Source organism: Neomonachus schauinslandi, chromosome 9 (genome assembly GCF_002201575.2).
Source record: "Neomonachus schauinslandi chromosome 9, ASM220157v2, whole genome shotgun sequence".
Classification (NCBI taxonomy): Eukaryota; Metazoa; Chordata; class Mammalia; order Carnivora; family Phocidae; genus Neomonachus; species Neomonachus schauinslandi.
In genome coordinates, this window is record NC_058411.1 from 97463797 (window position 1) to 97484593 (window position 20797).

The window sequence follows — 20797 nt, forward strand, 5'->3', positions numbered from 1 at the left end:
TTCAAGGCTGTGTAATGTGATAGATTGGTAATACCTGCTAAAGACAAAGAAAAGGAGCAAAAAAATCTCATTTTTCACCACAGTTATATATGCAGCAGCTGTAATATATAACATGGATAATATTTTTAAAATATTTAAAAATCTAACTTCCCTTCTCAATAAGAAAAGTTTTCTCTTTCCACCATCATGGTGGGTAGGGCATGAGGTTTATTGCCTCAGGGAAGGGGCAGTAGGATGGATCCACCTAGAACAAAGAGTCCGTGTGTAGGAAGGAAGATATGACATAGAGCAATTTCCAACAGACAGAAGGGAAAGTAGAGCTCTACCCCGGAGGAAGTGGAGAGTTCTGGAAAAGATGAACCTGAGAAGAAGTTGCTGACTGAGACCCCACCCCAGCAACTCTGAGCCTTAGCTCAGGGCAGGGGGTGGGGGCAGATAGAAATTCTGAAGGGAAAAAGGAAAAGCTGAACCCAGAGCAAGATCCAGTGCATTTCCATTTGGAATTCTGAGTGAGACCACCTCACGCTACACCTGTGCCACCATGGGGCGGCCACATCAGGTACAGATGACAATGTGGGATGTTCAGGAAGAGAGAGGACTTGGTGTCCCTGAATGTCTCTGCTTACATGTGGAGGTGCCCAGAAGTTCCCACCTGCACATGGCAAGGGACAGAGAAGGATGCAGAACTGAGGGCAAGGGACCCACCTTGGGTGGCCATTGTGAGAGGCCAAGTGACCAAATGGAGGAGGTAGCTGAAGCTCAGGGCATCTATATGGCCAGTGAGGTCTGACGTGGGGTTGAGTCAACGAAGGGGGATGACCAAGCCCTGAAGGTGCCTAGACAGCAACCCCCGAGTTACACCACCGTGATGTGTCAGGAGTAGACACACACAGGGGCAGACACCGGGCTAGAAAGGGTCCAGGGGGACGTCAGAGGAAGTGGATAGAGAAACACAGCGCTAAGACCAGGAACCTCTCTCTCCAGGACGTGAGGATGGAGAAACTTCCCCTGCTCGAAGGCACTGGGGAATAAGGAAGGCAGAGGACACCCTCTGAGACCTCTGACGGTGGCCCTGTACTTTAAATTGACTAATTGTTGCGAAGGCCCTTTAAACCCAGCAAAGACTGAGTCGGGATGTAAGGCATGGCTGAGATGGAACCGCTTTCCCCAAATCTGAACCGGACCATTTCAGCATCTGCGCCATCTCCCGCGCAAGCGCACACCATCCACGCATGTGCAGGCAACCGCAAGGCCCGGACAGGAGTAGCTAGCACAAAAGGTCTGGAACAGAAGGAAAGAAATGAAAGGATGAGGTGTGCAGAAGCCGTGATAGTGTGGTAGGAAGGAAAGAGAAGGAGAAATCCATCTGAAGGATGACAACGACTAGCACTACTGAATGTTGCTTGTGGAACAGGCACTCTGCATCCCCAGGGCTCCAAGCGTGACCTGGAGAGCTGCAGTGCAGGCATCGCCCAGAGCTTCTTAGAAATCCAGAATACGGGGCGCCTGGGTGGCTCAGTCGGTTGAGCGTCTGCCTTCTGCGCGAGTCATGATCCCAGGGTCCTGGGATGGAGCCCTGCGTTGGGCTCCCTGCTTGGCGGGAAGCCTGCTTCTCCCTCTCTGTTTCCCTCTGCCTGCCACTACCCCTGCTTGTGCTCTCTCTCTCTCTCTCTCAAATAAATAAATAAAATCTTTAAAAAAAGAAGAAGAAGAAATCCAGAATAGCAGGCCACACCCTAGGCCTATTGCATCTTCTTTTGTCTTTTTCTTTTTTCCAGCTTTATTGAGATATAATTGATATTGTGTAAGTTTAAGGTGTACAGTGTGATGACTTAATATATGTATGTGTTACTTACCACATACGTACACATATGTGTGTGTGTCTATGTGTGCACCACAGTAAGGCCAGTTAGCATCCTTCACCTCCCGTAATTACCATTTTATTGTTGTTGTTATGATGAGAACATTTAAGATTTGCCCTCCTGGCGACTTTCAAGTACACAACACGGTATTATTAACTACAGTCACCAAGTTATACATTAGCTCCCCAAACTTATTCCTCTTATAACTGGAAGTTTTTACTGTTCACCTAATATCTCCCCATCTCCCCTTTCCCCCAACCCCTGGCAACCAGCATCTACGTTCTGTTTCTATGAGCTCAGCTTTTTTAGATTCCACAGTTAAGTGAGATCCTGCAGTATTTGTCTTTCTCTGCTTCTACTGATCTTGGTATGAACTCAGGTGATGTGTGAGCACACTGCAGTTTGAGACGTATTATGTTACATGATTTAACATAATCCATTCAACACAACAATTCCATGAGTTAAAGAAATCTTCTCCCCATTTTGCAAATGAGCAAACTGAGACCCAGCCAAGTTCGCATATCCGGTAAGTGGTAGAACCAAGATACCAAGGCAAGCAATCTGACTCCAGAGCCCACCGTCTTCACTACACCAAAAGCTTAGGGCTCCTCCACTGGTTGGTTTCTGGTCAAAAGTGTGTTTACAGTGGCACTGATGCATGCCTAGAACGTTTGGAATGACCTGTGGACATACAGTAGTGACAAGATTTCCTTTTCCAACATGTTTTCCAAAATAAAACACCAGATATTCATGATTCAATCCATGTCCAGGTTTCCGCGTGATCAAGGGCCCCCAGTATTTTAAGCTTTTGGGCAATTCGTAACTATCATGTCTAAATTGTTCTGCTTGTTCTAAATTTGCCCTGCATGTGTACCTTTCAAGAATAGTTCTTTTAGCTGATACACCCCCATTTTCAAATGCAAATGTGTTTTGGAATGTAACCGTTCAATCATTTCTCCCTCAAAATCATACTACAGCTGAATTACTCCAAAGGAATCTGTAGTGAAGCACGGAACATTTTCAAGCATAATCCTGTGGTGCTTTTCATCTAAAAAGGTGACTAACAGCTTGCATAAGCTTATAACCAGATTTAAAGCTTAAAATCCCTGTGGAGTTTGCAAAGGGGATCGAGACAGCAAGCCAAACCTGGGAAACACAAAAATGTCTTTGCCTGCTGACTTATCTACCAGTCAGTCACGAAACCAGTCTGAATCAAAATTGCTGTTACTCATTTCAGTTCCACAACCTCTGTTTTCCTGACAGTGAGTCAAAAAGGCACTCCTTCCTCTGTTCAGAAAAATAAGAAAGAGCTCCTACCTAGCAAACGTTAATTAGGTCATGCGATGTGGTGAAAAGTGATTTGAGGTGAGAGGAAGCCCATGCACCGCTTACCTGACGTCCAGTGGGTAATGACAAATGGATGTTTGAAGACATGAATGAGATCTAGTCTGGAACTCCCCAGCTCTTTGACCTTGAGGAGCTTACTCTGCTCTCCAGGTTCATTTTCCTTGGCCTCAATGATTTCCTAAGATTCCTTCTAGCTCCACAGTCTCAAATTTTAAGTCAGACCTTAATTATGTGCTAAGTAAAGTATAATATATTTCATTTGAAGGGTGGCATACTGACAAAGATGGTTAAGAAGATGACAAGGCAGCATGGAAAGTACTCATTACATAACATGGAATACAAAATGTTGTTTATACTTTCTAAAGCTATGTAAGATTCTGTGCACATTTGGACAGAAACTGGAAGGAAAGAGGGAACAAAGAAAAACAGAGTGAGATCATGGGTGGGTGAAGTTCCCTTGTACTTTGATTTCCATTAATTTGCTCTTCAAAAATCATACTTTTAGGGAAGCATATCTTGATGTTCTATGGAAGAACTGTTTGCCTGGTGCCTTGCTGTCATATTTTCTCAGCTTCCGAGTTGATGGTAGCCAGGCTGAGCTCTCTGCTATTTATGGACTGTGTCAGGAGGGCTCGATATTGTTTCCAAAGTGGTCACATGCCTGGACCCAGGAGCTGGGCCCCCATCCTTTCAGCCCAAACTCACAGTCACAGACTCGGCGCTTGCATTTCCCTCCACTACTGCCTGGGAGAGAACAGGTATGGAAGGAACATAAAGGTCCAATCAGAGCGCCTCGGGCGGGAAGGGAGCTCCGACTTTGCTCTATCCTTCCTCTGAGGTAGTCCACTTGGAGTGTCTGCCTGGTTCACAAAGAAGCCTTTCACAGCCCGCCCTTAATCCACAACCGAGGGCCCCAGCAATCATGTTGGACAATATGCCTCTGCTCCCTCCCATGGCAACATCTGATTGGACCAGCCAGCCCCTGACCCAAGATGAGCAAGCAGAGTCTGTTTGCCAGAAGTTTGAGGTTGGGACTAAGAAAGAGTCAGTCTCTTGAGATCGTTAAATCTAAAACAAGTATGCGTGGATGCTATGGGATAGACATTTCTGATCAACCACGTAGACTGTAAAAGCAGAGAAAGCTCATTATCGGGGGTGAGATGCCTTTGTGCTCCCTGTTCCAGCCCCTCCCTAAGGGATGCTGCAGGCTGCCCCTGGGTTCTGTGAAACAGCCTGAATTCTTAAGTCCCCTTTCAGCTTAGGCTAAGGCAAGTGGGTTTCTGTTACTTGCAAAAAGAAATGTCCTAATACCGGGTGCCTGGGTGGCTCAGTGGGTTAAGCATCTGACTCTTGGTTTTGGCTCAGGTCATCATCTCAGAGTCCTGGGATGGAGCCCCAAAGCAGGCTCTGTGTTCAGCGGGGAGTCTGCTTGAACATTCTCTCCCTCTGCCCCACCCCCCACTCATACACAGGCTCGCAGGTGCTCATGTGCACTCTCTCTCTTTTTCTCTCTCTCTCTCAAATAAATAAATGTTTTTTAAAAAAAAGTCCTGATACAGTTTATCTATGGGAGCGTCCCAGCATGCCATACAAGTGCTTGTGTGACCTGGCCCTGCCTGGAGCCCCACCTCGTCACCCACCGTCATCCCCACCACACTGGGCCTTCAGCTGGTAGTGCCACACACTGGGTCTCTCTGGGCTCTGTCGCTACTCTTCCTGAAATGTTCACCAGCCTGCTGAGCTCCCTCCCCAGCCCGAAGGCATGGGCAGGTAAAAAGCCCGGCTACAGGGGTCTGCTTGCTTCCTCCCTTTACTTCAGCCTTGCATATGATTAAAACACTCAGACAGAGTGCTGCCAGGGATGCTGGGAACTGCTCTTTCTACTCCCTGCTAGCCAGAGCAGACTTTGAGCTTTTGGAGAGCAGGCCCACCCGGGGAAGCTAAGGGAAACTCGTTGCTGCTGCCTGAGATGTTGCTACTCTCATTTGGTTTTGCTGCATTCTTTATTTATAAGGACGCTGGGCACCCAGGTTAAAGGCTGGCCGTACCCAGCATCCCCGTACTTAATGAGGAATCAACAGCACGGTGAAAAAAGTCGGTCTGGGGAGTTTTTCGAGGTACAGGCACAAGTGAAAGAAGAGAGCTTCTCCAAACATGCCTGGGGAGAGGGACACCTCGCCTCCCAAAAGATTTTCCAGAGAGCAGCAAACGTGCACAGTTTAATCCTACCTATTTGAGAAGAACGACCAATAATGACTTAACATTATGTAGTGCATAACGCAGAGCCTCACAAAAGTCATCGAACCCAGGTGGTATTAGCATCCCTGGTTAACAGATAAGGAAACTGGGTAAGCAACTTGCTGAGGTTACACAGGGACGCAGTGGGCCTCTAGGTACAAAGCTAGTGGCCAGGCTCCAGCGACTGTCCTCTAAGCCAGTGGTCCTCAGGATGTGTCCCGGGAAACAGCAGCATCAGCCTCACTTAGGACGAACTGGTTAGAAACGCAAGTTCTTGGGCCCCCACCCAGACCGACTAAATCACATACTCTGGTGTAAGGGCCTGGCAGTCTGGGTGCTAAGAAACCCTCCAGGGGATTCTGATGCGTGTGCTAGACCCTCACTATTCAATGGGGGGATCTCGGTCCAGCTACATCAGCAACACTTGGGAGCTGATTGGAAATGCAGACTCTCGGGCCCTGTGCCAGTGAGTCAGAATCTACATTTTAACATCTCCCAGTGACTTGTTTGCACATCAGAGTTTAAGAATTAAAAAGCACTGCTCTTCCCTATGAGAAGCAAACAGTTGGCCCTTAACATAGTGTCAGAGCTCTCAGTCCCAGGGCACATGCTGCTTGGTCTCAGAGTAAACAAAGCATGGCTCCATTTTTCTTACCAGTGATTGGCTTAAAAATAGACATGTGAGCATAATTCCAACCAATGAGACAGGAGAAATGAACATAAATGTTTCCTTGGTATTAAAAAAAAACAACAACATAAGGGCCACCTCATGCTCATTCGGATGGGTACTATCAAGAAGGAAGGAAGGAAGGAAGGAAGAAAGGAAGGAAGGGAGGAAGGGAGGAAGGGAGGGAAACAAATACTGGCAAGGATGTGGACAAATTGGAACACATTGCACTGTCGGTGGGAATGCAACATGACACCATGGAAAACAATTGGCAGCCCCTCAGAAAATGACAGGTAGAATTACCATATGATCCAGTCATTCCACTTCTGAATGTAGAGAAAAAAGAATTGAAAGCAAGGTCTCAAAGAGATATTTGCACACCCACGTTCATAGTAGCTTCGTTCACAATGGCTAAAATGCGGAAGCAGCCCAAGTGTCCAACAACGGAGGAACAGATCAACGAAATGTGGTGTATACGCAAAATGGGATCTTATTCAGCCTTAAAAAGGAAGGAGATTCAACACATGCTAAAACGTGGATGAAACTTTAGGACATTACGGTAAGTGAAAGAAGCCCAGTCACCAAAAAAACAAATACCAGACGATTCCCTTTATATGATCTACCTACAAGAGTCTGATTCATAGAGACAGAAAGTAGAAGGGCTGGTGCTGGAGGCTGGGGCGAAGGCGGGATGCGGAGTTATTGGTTAACGGACATAGAGTTTCAGTTTTGCAAGATAAAAAGAGTTCAGGAGACTTGTTGCGCAACAGTGGGAGTATACGTCACACTACCAAACCGTACACTTAAAGACGGTTGAGAGGCCAAATGTTATGTGACGTGATGTATGTTCTACCAAAATAAAAATAACTTTTTTAAAAACAAGGCACAAAGAAGAGACCATCTCCTTTTCTGCCTCTGGATATTATCTTGTCTTCATGCAGTGACTGGAAGAGCTGACAAAATTTGGGGACCCTCTGGAGAGAGAAAAAAAAGATGATAAAAATACAAATCTTTGGTGATGCCTTTAAGTCACTGCATTAACAAGCCCCGGATCAGCCTTATCTCCAGGATTCTTATAATGTAAAATATTTTTAATTATATAAGCAACTTTGAGTGTTCTGTTACTTACAGCCAAAAGCATCTTCACAGATACAGGGTTCTAAGTGCCCAACAAGAGGCAAGCAGCCAATGTGGCTCATGAAGATGAAAAGGCCTGGCTTTGAAACTTTCCATTTTGCTGCCACAGCAGTGAAATTATCTGGCAGTGATTATACAGAGACAGTCTCCATGCCCTACTTGCTCATAATTTTTTTTTTTTACTTTCCAGATATTGCTGTGCATTATATGCTTTTATAAGTAATCACTAAATTACGCTAACTGCTTGGATGGCTATCGTATCATGAACTACAACGCAGCCATTAAAATGATGCTAAAGGGGTTTACTTAGTAACATGGAAAGCATCTTACCTGTGCATGAAGTGGGGGTAAATGCAAGTTACAGAGTGGTATGATTCCATTTCTTATGTATTAGTTATAGATGAGCAGGCAGGCAGTTGACCGATAGATGAATGGATATAAATATACAAATATATGTGAAGGGAGAACAAGAAAGCAAACAAAATATTTACACTGATTATATCTTGGAGTTGGGGGTTATAGCTATGTTTTATTTTATTCTTTTTTTAAAAGATTTTATTTATTTTTATGAGAGAGATTGAGATCACGAGCAGGGGGGATGGGCAGAAGGAGAAGCAAACTCCCCACTGAGCAGGGAGCCTGATGCGGGACTCGGTTCCAGGACCCTGAGATCATGACCGGAGCGGAAGGCAGACACTTAACCGACTGAGCCACCCAGGCACCCCTCTTTTATTCTTTTTCTTCTATATTTTTCTAAATTTTCTTCGATGAACCTACCTAATTTCTGATAATGAAAATATAGCGTTTTTTTTCAAACCTTATATAATCATGAAATTCACTTTACTCAGGCATACATGATTTTTCCCGAAGACCTGAGTCTTTCATTTCCTACGTGTCGAAATTTTATTTTAACCATTTAGAGAAGACATCTCCATAATGTATGACATAGGTCTCTGCCCCTAAGATGGTGTCTACCGATCACAATTAATGATGCCGATGACACAGGTTTGTTACATTATATCCATCATTACACTGTAGTGTTCTCAGGTAATATCCAAGGCTGTGGCACACTGTGCCCCTCACTAAATGCCTCCAGTTGGCTGTGCTTTTAGTTCTTGAATCTGCTTTGAGTGGTTTCAGTGTCATCAGACATTGCTCATTATTTGTCCTAGAGTCTGTCCGTTACATACCTTCTCCTTGCCTCTACTCTGCAACCTCCAATATGCTGAATCTTTAGAAATCCAAGGAACTCCACGGTTAAGAGTAAATATTTTCTGAGTGGAACTTCAAAAAAGCTTCCCTATGGGAGAGCCCAAGAGCTTCGGTGGGAGGAAGCCTATGCCATTGGCTGTACACAGCCTTTGTTGGCTTGCCTCTTGGCGCCCGCGTGTTTTCTAAATTGGCAAAGATGCCGGAGACCAGAGTTGTGCATAAATGAAGTGGGAGTGTTTCTATTAACTAAGAGCTCCTCGATTAAGAGATAGCATGACTCTGAATCTCTGGACATGTCTCTCCTAAAGAAGAAGGCTGCAGATGGCAGGAACAGAGCCAAATGGGGTCCCTTCTACCCCTATCAAAGTGAGGTTATTTAGGTTCACCATCTGGTTATTAGATTCGCCAGATGGCAAGCCTGAGTAACTGCTCGGAAAGAGAGCCACCAGCCAATCCACTACCCTAGCGCAGCCGATACCGTTAATTTAACATGTGATGCACATACTAGTACATAACACGGGTAATGAGGCATCACAGAGCTGTCATAAAAGCCGCCATCTGGGCTCACGTGGGACAGCCCTGTCCAAGTGGCCCTGGGAAAAACCCGGCTGAGTTTCACGCAGCAGGGATCAGGAGGAGGTGGGGGCAGGGGAGGCAGGAAGTGGGGTGCTTGCCCACGTGTCTGCTGTCCACGGGATTCAGATATTTTGCTTCCATCGTTAAGACATTGCTGACTCCTGCCCGGTTCTGAGAATTGCCCAGTTCTCAGCTTTTCTGTGTTGTTATTTTCCACTTTGATGAAAAAGTATGATATTTTTACACCAATGCAGGGAAAACGGAACTGTGACTAGAGGTGGATTTGAATGCTTTGACAGTTCTAGTCCAACTCCGACAGTCAGCGAAAGGGTGTGTGTGTGTCTGGGGGCGGTGGGGAGAGGAGTTGGGGGGAGGGTTCGTGCCCGCTGGTGCCCCCTCAGGAACAGGCTGGTGGAGGAGCCGCTCCAGCTGGTCCCACTGGGAACTGCAGCGAGGAAGGGCCAGAAAGAAAAGCCCGTGAAGCAGGCCAGGTCCCAGCCAGGCCCTGGCAGCTGCATGGGGGCTGCGGCAGTCCTTGTCATGGCTCCTGTCCCTCGGGGCTCCCCTGGTGCCCCCACAGTCCCGACCCCGGCCGTGGGCATCCACGCACTTACCCAACAGGTACTTCCTGGCTGCTGGGCGCTAGAGGACTCTGGCTGACGGGCACCTGGAATCTCTCTGGGTTGTTTCTTACAATGACACATGCATCTCCGATGACCTCTAATTTAATTAAAAATTACATTGGAAAACCTTGAATATGTCTGACAGGGAGCAGCTCAGCAGAAACAAGGGAAGAGCTCCAGGCTTGCTGTGAGAGGGAAACGCAGCTGGGGACGAGCACTGGACAGACCGTCGGGTGGAAAAGGGCATACACGTGCGCTGAGGGCCCGATGTGGGACCGGGAAGGGACATTAGGGTGGACGCCGCCACCTCCTGGGGGAGGAGAAGGAGGAGGGGGGGAGAAAGCAGAGGGGCCGGGCAGGGGTGTGGCGTCCTGGGGCAGGGAGCCCCTTTCCTGGCAGGGCTCCGGCAGAGCCTGGGTGGCCACCCGGTAGGCACCTTCGAGGTTTCTTCTCAGCTCTAGGAATGTATGAGATGCTGACCTATTTTCAAAACCAATTTTCCTCACTGGCTCATTTTTTGTTCTGACTGACCTGTGACTGTAAATAAGGCCATCTGTGTCTCTCATCCGGCTCTTCAGAAGCCGAGAACTTTCCACCACTGAACTTCTGAGCGTCGGGTGGGGTGGGAATGCTCTTGGGACCCCCTCTCAGGAGCTGTCACCATCCCTGCTGCCATCTAAAGGACATTCTCGTTGGGGCCGTGCCCGTAGCTCCGGTCACTGCCGCAGGGGGGTGGCAGGCACAGCCTAGGAAAGCCCTCACCCAGGTTTTCTATCAGACCCACAGGAGTCAACCTAAATGCCAAGGGGGATTCAACATCCATCACATTTTTACAGTATTGTCTATACCACAGTCACGTTCACCTCAGATTCTCGAAAACGCACAATAACCCCATGAGGCCAGAAGTGCCAGCCCCTCGCAGAGTCAAAGTAAGAGACAGAGCAGGTCTCACACGCCCAGCTTCTGACTCCGGTGAGCGTTCTTTATACTCAACCTCGCTGCTCCCAGCCTAGGGTTTTGCCTTCTCTGTATCAAGATGTTTTTCTCTGCCTCTTCTGATCTCGGCATAGCTCTCTCCCCGTTGACCCCCATGCGCCCTCATCTTATTTCATCAGCGTTAGGCCGTCTGTGTCTCGGTACTTCAAGGTGATGCTCAGCTGCTCTGTGACTCGCTAAGTTACCCGGACTACAGTGTCTCCAGTCTCATTCGCCTGATGCTCTTTAGCCCCCAAGCACCTGCTCTTCTCCTCTGTCTTGCTCCAGTATAATTCCTTTTGGGGAGCAACCTGAAACAACTCTTTATCAGATGCCAGCCCGTCTGCTCTCAGTGGAGTTTCTGCACGTTTCGCAGCCAGCGTGGTATGGAGCACGGCAAGACCAAAACCCAGGATTGCTTAGCCTCCCAGAATCAGCAGCAAGCAGCAGTCCCGGAGTCCAGCTAGGAGAGGCCAGCTGGGAGCGATGAGACCCAGGAGAGCATACAGGAAGTCAGAAGCATGGATGAGGAGTCAGAAACACGGACGATGTTACAGGGGGTAAGCCTGAGGAAGCAAATAGTGTCCCGGTTTGTCTGAAGTAGGGAAGCTTTCAAAGGGCCAGGTGTGGCTATCTCCTTTTGCTCCGCAATGTCTTAGGCACCACCTGTCACCTCCGGATGACTGATTCAGCGGCCTGGGAGTTCACAGGGGGCCTGCCTGCCTTGGACACAACCCTGTTGATTGGAGCCAAAGCACCTCACACAACAGTGATAGGTCCAAGCCCACAGATATCTTCACACCCTAAATCATAGAGAAAGTCAGGATGGGAGAAGATGAATGGACAGGGTCCCTGATCAAGACAGATACCTCGTCACAGCATATTTAGTGGAAAATACGTGGAAAACAAAAGTTGAGTTCTCTATCTCGGCTGCAGAGCCTAATACATCACTGCCAAGAAGAAAGTGTTTAATAAAATCCTTCTTTAAATTATATCTGGAGTAGATGCTCAATGGAGCAACTAAGCAGACAGCAAGCAGCCCAACCCCCAAGCTCATGGTGCCATGAGAATAACCCTGATATGGACAAATAGACCCAGCACATCGACCAACAAATACTTACTGAGTACCTACTATATGCCAGGCACCAAGCTAGGCTATGACTTCATACCAGAGCTGCCCTTTGAAGTTTCCAAAGCAAGTAGAAATATACGATCAAGTCTGATCCCCATAAAAACAAGTGACAAAGGTGTTGTTATTTGCAGATGAGTAAACTCAGACTCACCAAGTTTAGATGAATGGTCCAAGGTCGTATGAGTAGTACTTAATATATAGCTTAGATCCATGGCCACGTAAACTTTTATGCATGGGAAAAGAATTTCAGGGAATACTTGTCCTTCAAGCGCCTGGATGCCTATGGACCCTTTCCTACTTGTGCCAAAAGCCTGGTCCTCAACCTCTACACTCACTCTCCCTCAGATGTCTCCACCTGTAATACTCTTTCTATTGGAAGGGTAATGTATCAGTAAGGATATGTTCAGCTTTAAGCAACAGAAAAACCAACTAGGAGTGTCTTAAGCAATAAAAATAAATGTACATAACAGGAGATGCAAAAGTAGGCAATTCCCGACTTGGCGCCTTAGCTCACAATTGTCATGAAAGAAAAAAAATGCATTGAAAGAACCAAGATCTTTCCTTCTTTCCACTCTACCATGTTTAGGCTCATCACCTCACATCTATAAAATGGCTGCTTCAACTCTATAGTTTCATGTTCTCGCAGGATTTTATCCAAAGGCAAATCCAGGTCACATGACCACCCAGCGGCAAGAATCTGATCTTTCATGGGGAGGGAGAGGTGCACAAGAGGGAAAGTTGGGAATGGCTATTGGATATCTATATCCAGTCTCTGCTGCTGGTAACTTTCTGATTCCTGATTAGGGTCAGGGCTGAAAACTAATTATTCCTGAGCAGAAATATGGATTTCTTGACACTACCTACAGGTTGCTTTATTAGTTTTCTATTGCTGTGTAATAGCTTAATGCAGCTTATGTCTTGGCAGCTTAAGACAATACCTGTTTATTTTCTCATAGTTCTATAGGTCAGAAGTCCGGGAAGGCTTGAGTCGGTTCTCTGCTTAGGTACTTGCAAGGCTGAAATCAAGGTGTTAGCTGGTCTGAGCTCTCATCTGGAGCTCTAGGGAAGAATTCGCTTCCAAGCTCATTCAAATCACTGGGAGAATTCAGCTCCTTGCAGCTGTAGGACTGAGACCTCCATGGCCTTGCTAGCTATCCACCAGGATCACTCTCAAGTCCAAAGACCATTCTCCATCCTTGAGCAAGGACCCCCTCCATCTTGAATGCCAGCAATGATGCACTGACTCCTTCTCATACTTCAATCTCTCTGACTTTCCCTTCTTCCAGCAGCTGAAGAAAACTCTCTACTTTTAAAAGGCTTAAGTATTAGAGTAAGCCCACCCAGATAATCTGCCTTTTGCCATAATTACAGAAGTTAACACCAGAGGGTGAAGATCATGGGAGCCATCTTAAAATTCCATCTACCTCAGTTGCCATTAAAAAAAAAAAACAAAAACACAAAATCAGGATTTATTCTTGAAGGTCAAGATAGGGTCACCCTTCCCTGATTCACAATAAGGGCAGGAGGACTCCCAATCAAAACAGGGACTCTGCAAGCAAAAATTAAAGGAGCGAATGGCTGCTGGGTGGGCAACCAAGAGTATCTGATTCAATCAACTTTTTTTTCTGTGAAACTGAGATATTAAGCCTAACTTAGTTACACAGTGGAATCCCACCTAGCTGGTGGACATTTTTTTTTTAAATGAGAACATGGTGTATAAGAACCACTGATGGGGACATGGATTCCTGCTTCACTTAACTTCCCCCCGCCCCACTCCCCTCCTCATCCTGCAGCTCCTCAGCCTGCAATGTGCCCCCAACACAAACTCATGAAGAATGCTGACCAACAGGGAGTCTGATAGGGTTTTCTTATAAACGTATTTGGTGTGGCTAGATTTCTCATGTTGATTTTTCACTGGCTTGCATCTATCTATTGGGCAAAAGGGAAGGACAAGGGTTTATAGGAAGAGGAGGCCCCTCCCTCAGAGCTTACCCAGAGCAGCCCTCACACTGCCCAAGGTGTTTAGAATGAGCCCTGTGGGCTTTTCCATGGCCTTCTAAAGAGAAATCACACGCCCTCTCCTCTACAGAGATGCCTCATTACCAGCTCTTTCAATGCATTGTTTTCTGTTTCCCTGCCTTAAACCTGACTCAGGCCACCTGTGTTTTTTGTTTCACTTAGTTTTCCCTGCTTTGTGACATCAGTGTGGACTTCACCTTTTCTACCCCCCGCCCCGGAACCAAAAAGTCTAAAATCCCAAGTCAGATGTCTCCAGAGAGCTGACGTGTGTTTGCACAAACACGTGAAGATCCTTCAGAACTACAGATTATCCACCAGCAACAGCTCGATGCCTTTGAGAATTCTCTACTTTCATGGATGCTGTTTACCTTTTATTTTAAGTGCTTTCAAGCCCATTCTCTTGAAGCTCCTTGCCTTATCAGGAGCCCTGCTCGTTTGTCTTGTTGCCTCCTTCACTCAGAGGCCTCCATCGATCAGTTTCTGAACCAAGGCAGGTTCTGTGCAGAATCAAAAGCCACCACATCACAGCTGACAGCAAGAGAATGCAGTGAGCATTGTGCCCTTGTACTCAAGGCCTTCGTCTCTTTGAGAAGTACGTTTGAAATGAATGAGGCAGACGAGAATGGTGGCTTCAAAAGCAACCATCTTCCTCTGGGCTTTTCTTGTTGAAAAGTCCTGAGCAGCACTGTTACTAGAAAGTAAAGAGAATAAAAGGCAAATCGGAGGCAAGCTACAGGTTTCCTAGACGAGAGACTCACACCTGGCCTCGGCCAGGCTGTGCCGCCGGACATTTGCCTTTCCTTTGTAGATTTGGGTCTGCAAGGTTAACGTGAAAGAGGCTGTTTATTTTCTCCCGGGGATTATGAATAAAAAATACATAAAGCCCCTTCACCCAGAGCCTAGCCGGGAAGTATGAGAGGCTCCTCTCTTTCCTGGTGCCCCTTAAGGGCATCATTGTTGGTGGTAGAGCTGGGGCACCACTGTTGCCATGGTTACGACTTCTGAACCAAGGGATTGGCTGATCCTTGGCCCGGCTCTTCCACCCAGCTGTCATTTCCCCTGCAACCAGAGGCCTCCTTATTCCCTGATCCATTTTGTATTTGGCTGGAATGTTAGAGAGCAGTTTTCCATGGCACTTCATGACCCTTCCGTAGAGCCTTAATGACCCTAATGTTGATTTGGACCTAAAGTCTTGGGCTAGTGGTAAAGTTAAAACAATATTCAGGGCTCATATAGATGATGATCCTAATAATTGGCTTGAGGATCATCGCCTTCCTCCCTCGATTGCAGAGGGTTTGCACCGACTGCTTGAAAGTTCAGAGCAAATATCTGGCCCATGACCAGAAAGCGAAAAAAATGGTACGATATTTGACATGAAACCTCATTCATGAGTTCACCTTATTTTTCCCATCCTTATCTTCCATACCTGAATCTTCTTTTTAATAAGTCTTACATTGTTTGCATCTTTAAAAAGTGCCTTAAATTCTTTTGAAGCAAGGCTAAATATACAGAAAGTATAAGGATATTCCTCAGAAATCCAATGGATTCTTGTTATTAGGATGGAAGGAAAAAAGGTGCAAAGGTTTTTCTCGCCAGGAAGGGAAGACTGCATAGTGCAAAGCACCTAGAACATATTCTGTGTAAAAACCAAGTGGGATCATTTAAGTGCATATTTTCTGTTGAAGAAAAAAATATGCACACGGTGCTCGCTTTGGCAGCACATATGCTAAAACTGGAATGATACAGAGAACATTAGCATGGTCCCTGCTCAAGGATGGCACGCAAATTCAGAAAGCATTCCATATTTTTAGATATTGGTCAAAGGGTAACAAACTCCCAGCTATAAGATAAATAAGATCCGGGCATCTAATGCACAGGATGGTGACTATAGTTAACAATACTATATTATATACTAAAAGTTGTTAACAGAGTAGATCTTAAATGTTATCACCACACACACGCACACACACAAACACACACCATAATTACGTGAAGGGATGGAGATGTTAACTAACTGTATTGTGGTAATCCTTTTGCAATATATAATGTATCTAATCATCACGTTGTAAACCTTAAATTTACATATGTTATATGTCAATAATATCTCAGTAAAGCAGAGGAAAAAAAATTGCAACTACAGAGAATAAAACCACACACACACACATACACACACACACATACACCCGCACGCGATTGGATTCAAGAAAACTGGAATTTCCGGTACAAAGAAGTGATAAGGACATGCCACTCCTAATCTCAGGAAGCCCCCTAAACACTTAGGGACCTGTTACGTCAAGTCACTCACATGAGATTTTGATCAGTCCCTTCAAAAGCCTGGGGTGGGCCATGTGGACATGCCACACCAGCAGGGAGGTGCTTAGGGGGTTCTGGGAATCCCAGTTCCTTGCACACAGTAAAAACTTTACAAATATCTGCTAAATAGATGGAAAAAATAAGTAAAACAAAATAAAACAAAAAACCCACAACAGCAAAAGCAGACGAACAATAAAAACCATTATGCCTACGTGCTAAGTTCACAGATAACCTTCATATGAACTCAGGCAGAAATGCTTTAGCAGCACCAAAAAGCAGGTGCAATACAGGGCCCCAGTCCTTTGAATCCTCTCAACAACACTTTGAGGTAGATGTTTTTATCTCTACTGTTTTTCAGATGAGGTTAAGGAAGGTTAACTAATTTGTGCAAGACCCCATAACCGTAGATAGGATTTAAGCCCAGAGCTGTCTGATTCTAAAAACAGACTATTCCCTCCATCTACCCCATTATTGTCCAAGCTCTTCTCCTGTCAAGAACACACATCTCAGGCCCCATCCCAGATGCACTGAATCAGAGTCTCTGGGGAGGGGCTTAGAAGCATATGCTTAACAAGAGACAAGATGATTATGATTATCACAGAAGTTTAAGAAAACAGCTCTGTTGCCTCTGGTGGGAAATGCACCCATCTCTCCCTCTCCCTGATCAAATAGAAGCCATCAGAGATTTGAAGCTCACACGACAAAAATCAATCACGTCATTCTGGAGTTTATCGGATTATAATATCATAGGATATTTATTCCTCACTTTGATACTATAGCATTGTCTGATTTGAGATTATCCGGATCCTGAAACGCAAAGACAATTTTGGAAAGTTAAAAACGGACACTAGTGGAGTCCTCAGATTTTTTCACTTTCGTCTCTGTCTGTCTACGGTCCTTTGGAGCAGAAGTTAAGAATTCAGCTCAGCTCCCGGCAGCTTGAACTGATGCAGAGGTTCTGGCTGGGCAGGGGCTGGAGGGCGGCTGGAAGGAGAGCCCCAGGCTGAGAGTCAATCCTCCTGTCTGGTTGCTCACCAGATGGCTGTCATTGGATGAGCAAATTCCAGGATCCAGGAAGTAGAAAATCCATCACTGCTTGGTTTGCTTTTCTTAGTGTCAGTGTTTCCACGCCCAATGACAAGAGGAGAGGCCAACGAAGTCTGCAGCTTCAAATCTCCATCATGGAAGCAAACAACGTATTTTTACCCCCTAAATCCTTAATGAATTAAATGGGAAACAGTGATTCCTGACAGGGCTGGATTTAAGGCAGGCTGTGAATGCTACAGCACAGCCAGAAGTAGAGACGGACGAGTCGAACTGAAACCTGACCACTGCCTCTCAGCAATTTTACTGTAAGTTATTCCCGTTATCTCAGAGAGAAATTTGAGAAGGGGTTAGAGAAAAGTATGGAGCTCATTTCCCCCCCATGTTGAGCACAGATCGTTGTTTTAAGAATTTGTTTTATATGCTATTGCCAAGAAACTTGCTTTGAATGAAATTTCCAGGCCTGGTATCTATAATAGCAAAAAACGACAGTTACATTTTACAAATAATAGTTTAATATGCTTTACCATGCTTCTATTCCAGAATGTTCTTGATCTCCTTTAATCTTCACAACAACTCGATAAAGTTTATACTCTTAATTAACAGGACTGTACAGATAAGGACACTGGTAGCTTCCTCCTCATAGAGTCCTTAAGCAATTTGCAGCAAGTCCACAGCTCATAGCCGAGAGCCTATCTTCTATCACTGTGCCAACTGCATTCCAAGGGAGGCCATATATATAGGCCGTTAGTTTCTCCAAAGACAAATTCCCATATTGGATTAAAACATAAGACCCAAGAATATGTTTGTTGCTTAAAGACAGGTATCTATAATAAAATGATGCAGAAATGCTAAAAATTTTAAAAAGTTTTATTGAGGAAATTTGTACAACAAAAAGGAAACAGTTGGTAGAGGTGGAATCATATAAAAGAGATTTTGAAACCAAAAAAGTGGAGGGAGGGTGCAAAGAGGCTCCTGATTATAATGAAAAATATAAAAACAACAGTGAAGACATGGATTACCCAGGCGCCCCTAGATTTTGGCTTTTAATCAACAAAAATTCTGGGCTTCTTTTTCTAGTTAAATAAAATATGAGTACATTGAAAATATGGAATCGTAGTTGTATGATATACGGGTTTTAGCCTTCCTTTAAGTCGTAGGATTATATTATTGTATTTTTTATTTTATATCTGCAAAAGTAGATGTAAGTTTGAAAAATAAAATAGAGGTTATGAACACTATGCATTTAGTATGCTAGAACCAGTGGACATACATTGAACTCAGTAACAACATAGTATCGTCCATACATTTTTCTCAAGGTATACGGCATTGATACATATATGCTAACTCTTAAATAAGATTCCAAAAATGAATCCAGAAGAAAGTTATATAGATATATTTTCTCACCACAGTGCAATAAAGCTAAATTCTGATGATATAAGTAAAAATACAATGAAAGGAGCCTTGGGCAAAATAATGATCAAACCCACAGCCTTGGAAGTAGACAGCCCAGGGATTAGACTATAACTCCATCCCTTACTGCTGTGTGACCTAAGCAATTTATTGAACCTCTCTGAACCTTGGATTCTTCATCTAAATATGTGGTTCTACTTTGCAAAGATGGTATGAATTTTATCTATAGAGTACATACAATAGGGGCACCTGGGTGGCTCCGTCAGTTAAGCAGCCAACTCTTGGTCTGAGCTCAAGTCTCAGTCTCAGGGTCATTAGTTCAAGCCCTGTGTTGGGCTCCAAGCTGGGCATGGAGCCTACTTAAAAAATAAACAAATAAATAAATAATATAATATAATACTAAGACTTAAAGGAAGGCTAAAACTCATACTCATACAACTATGATCCCATATTTTCAATATACTCATATTTTATTTAACTAGAAAAAGAAGCCCAGAATTTTTGTTGATTAAAAGCCAAAATCTAGGGGTGCCTGGGTAGCTCAGTCGGTTAGGCATCTACCTCCGGCTCAGGTCATGATCTCAGAGTCCTGGGATTGAGCCCTGCATGGGGCTCCCTGCTTAGCGAGGAGCTTGCTTCTCCCTCTCCCTCTGCTTCACTCTGCCTCTGCCTGCTGCTCCCCCTGCATGTACTCTCTCTTTCTCTCTGTCAAATAAATTTTTTAAATCTTAAAAAAAAAAAAAGAAAGCCAAAGTCCAGAAAATATATCTCTAAATACTAACAGTGCTCATCAATATGCCCTTGGATTTCTGGTAATTTTTGTTATTTTGCTTTTTTTTTTTTTACTATAAATGTATAGTTACTGCACAATAAAACAATAATAAATATGAAAGTAAATATACATTCTCTAGAACATAGCACAAGAAGAAAATAAATATTAATATATTGAGTGCCCTATAGGTGGGGGTTGCTGTGAACATACAGTCATTTCAGTTGTTGCCACGGTCATCATTATTGTAAATTCTAAAATGCTCTCTTTCTCTGTGTGTGTGTGTGTGTGTGTATATACACACACACACACACACACACACACATTGGTGTTTATTTTATTATATATTGTAATAAACACAAAAATAACACAAAATTAGTGTTTATTATATATTATATATAATAATAAACACAAAAATAAAAACAAGTTGGTGTTCATTTTACAATATATAATAAAATAAACACCAATTTAAATTAAGATTAAATTTAAATATAATTAATTTTAAATTTAGATTATATAAATTTATTTATCTAGATATAAATATATATTCTATAATATATACTATAGTATTATATATAGTGCCAAAGTACTTTAGTACTATACTATATAGCATATAGTATACTATATAGCCTAGAGTGTATAGAGTATACATGTGTGTATATAGTACATATATATTATACAGCATGTATAGTATATATACACTATATATAGTATACAGCATATATATGTATATATAGTACATATACTATGTACATAGTATACATATACTATGCATATATATTATACAGCACATATTTATATATATAATATATATACTATATACATAGTATATACATACTATGCATAATATAGTATACAGCATATATACATATGGTATATGTATATTATACATATATAGCATACAGCATATATATACTATATGTATACTATACTATATGTATATACTATATATGTATATATATGCTGTATACTATATGTATACTATATATATATACCACACACTATACATATACTATATACATAGTATGCTATATATGTATACTATACACTATATGTAATATGTGTAATATGTATATATGCTATATATACTGTATATTCTATGCATAATATGTATAGTATATGTATATGTATATATATGTATATGTGTACTATATATATGGATAGCATATATACATATACTATATATATATACTAGATATATAGATAGTGTACAGCATATATGTATAGTATACTCTATGTATGCTATATATATATACTATTGTATACTGTATGTATATACTATATGTAGTATACAGTATATAGATATGTATATATGTGTGTAGTATACATATATAGATATGCTGTATACTATATATATATGCTGTATACTATATGTATAGTGTATACTATAGTATATATACTATATATGCTGTATACTAGTATATATACTATATATGCTGTATATACACTATATAGGCTGTGTATATATAT

The 20797-nt window shown here is 43.5% G+C and overlaps 1 protein-coding gene and 1 non-coding gene across 2 annotated transcripts in view; both read left to right on the forward strand.

Moving 5' to 3' along the window:
* The first annotated feature begins 15490 nt into the window (after positions 1 to 15490).
* On the forward strand, positions 15491 to 15597 carry LOC123325756. Its single transcript, XR_006540614.1, has one exon. It is a non-coding gene; the product is annotated as a U6 spliceosomal RNA (small nuclear RNA).
* Positions 15598 to 17250: 1653 nt separating this feature from the next.
* Positions 17251 to 20797, forward strand: part of LIPC (lipase C, hepatic type) — a 153334-nt gene continuing 149787 nt past the window's right edge. The window contains exon 1 of the mRNA XM_021694062.1: positions 17251 to 17453. The gene's annotated coding sequence lies outside the window, so the exon portion shown is untranslated. The remainder of the gene's footprint in view (positions 17454 to 20797) is intronic.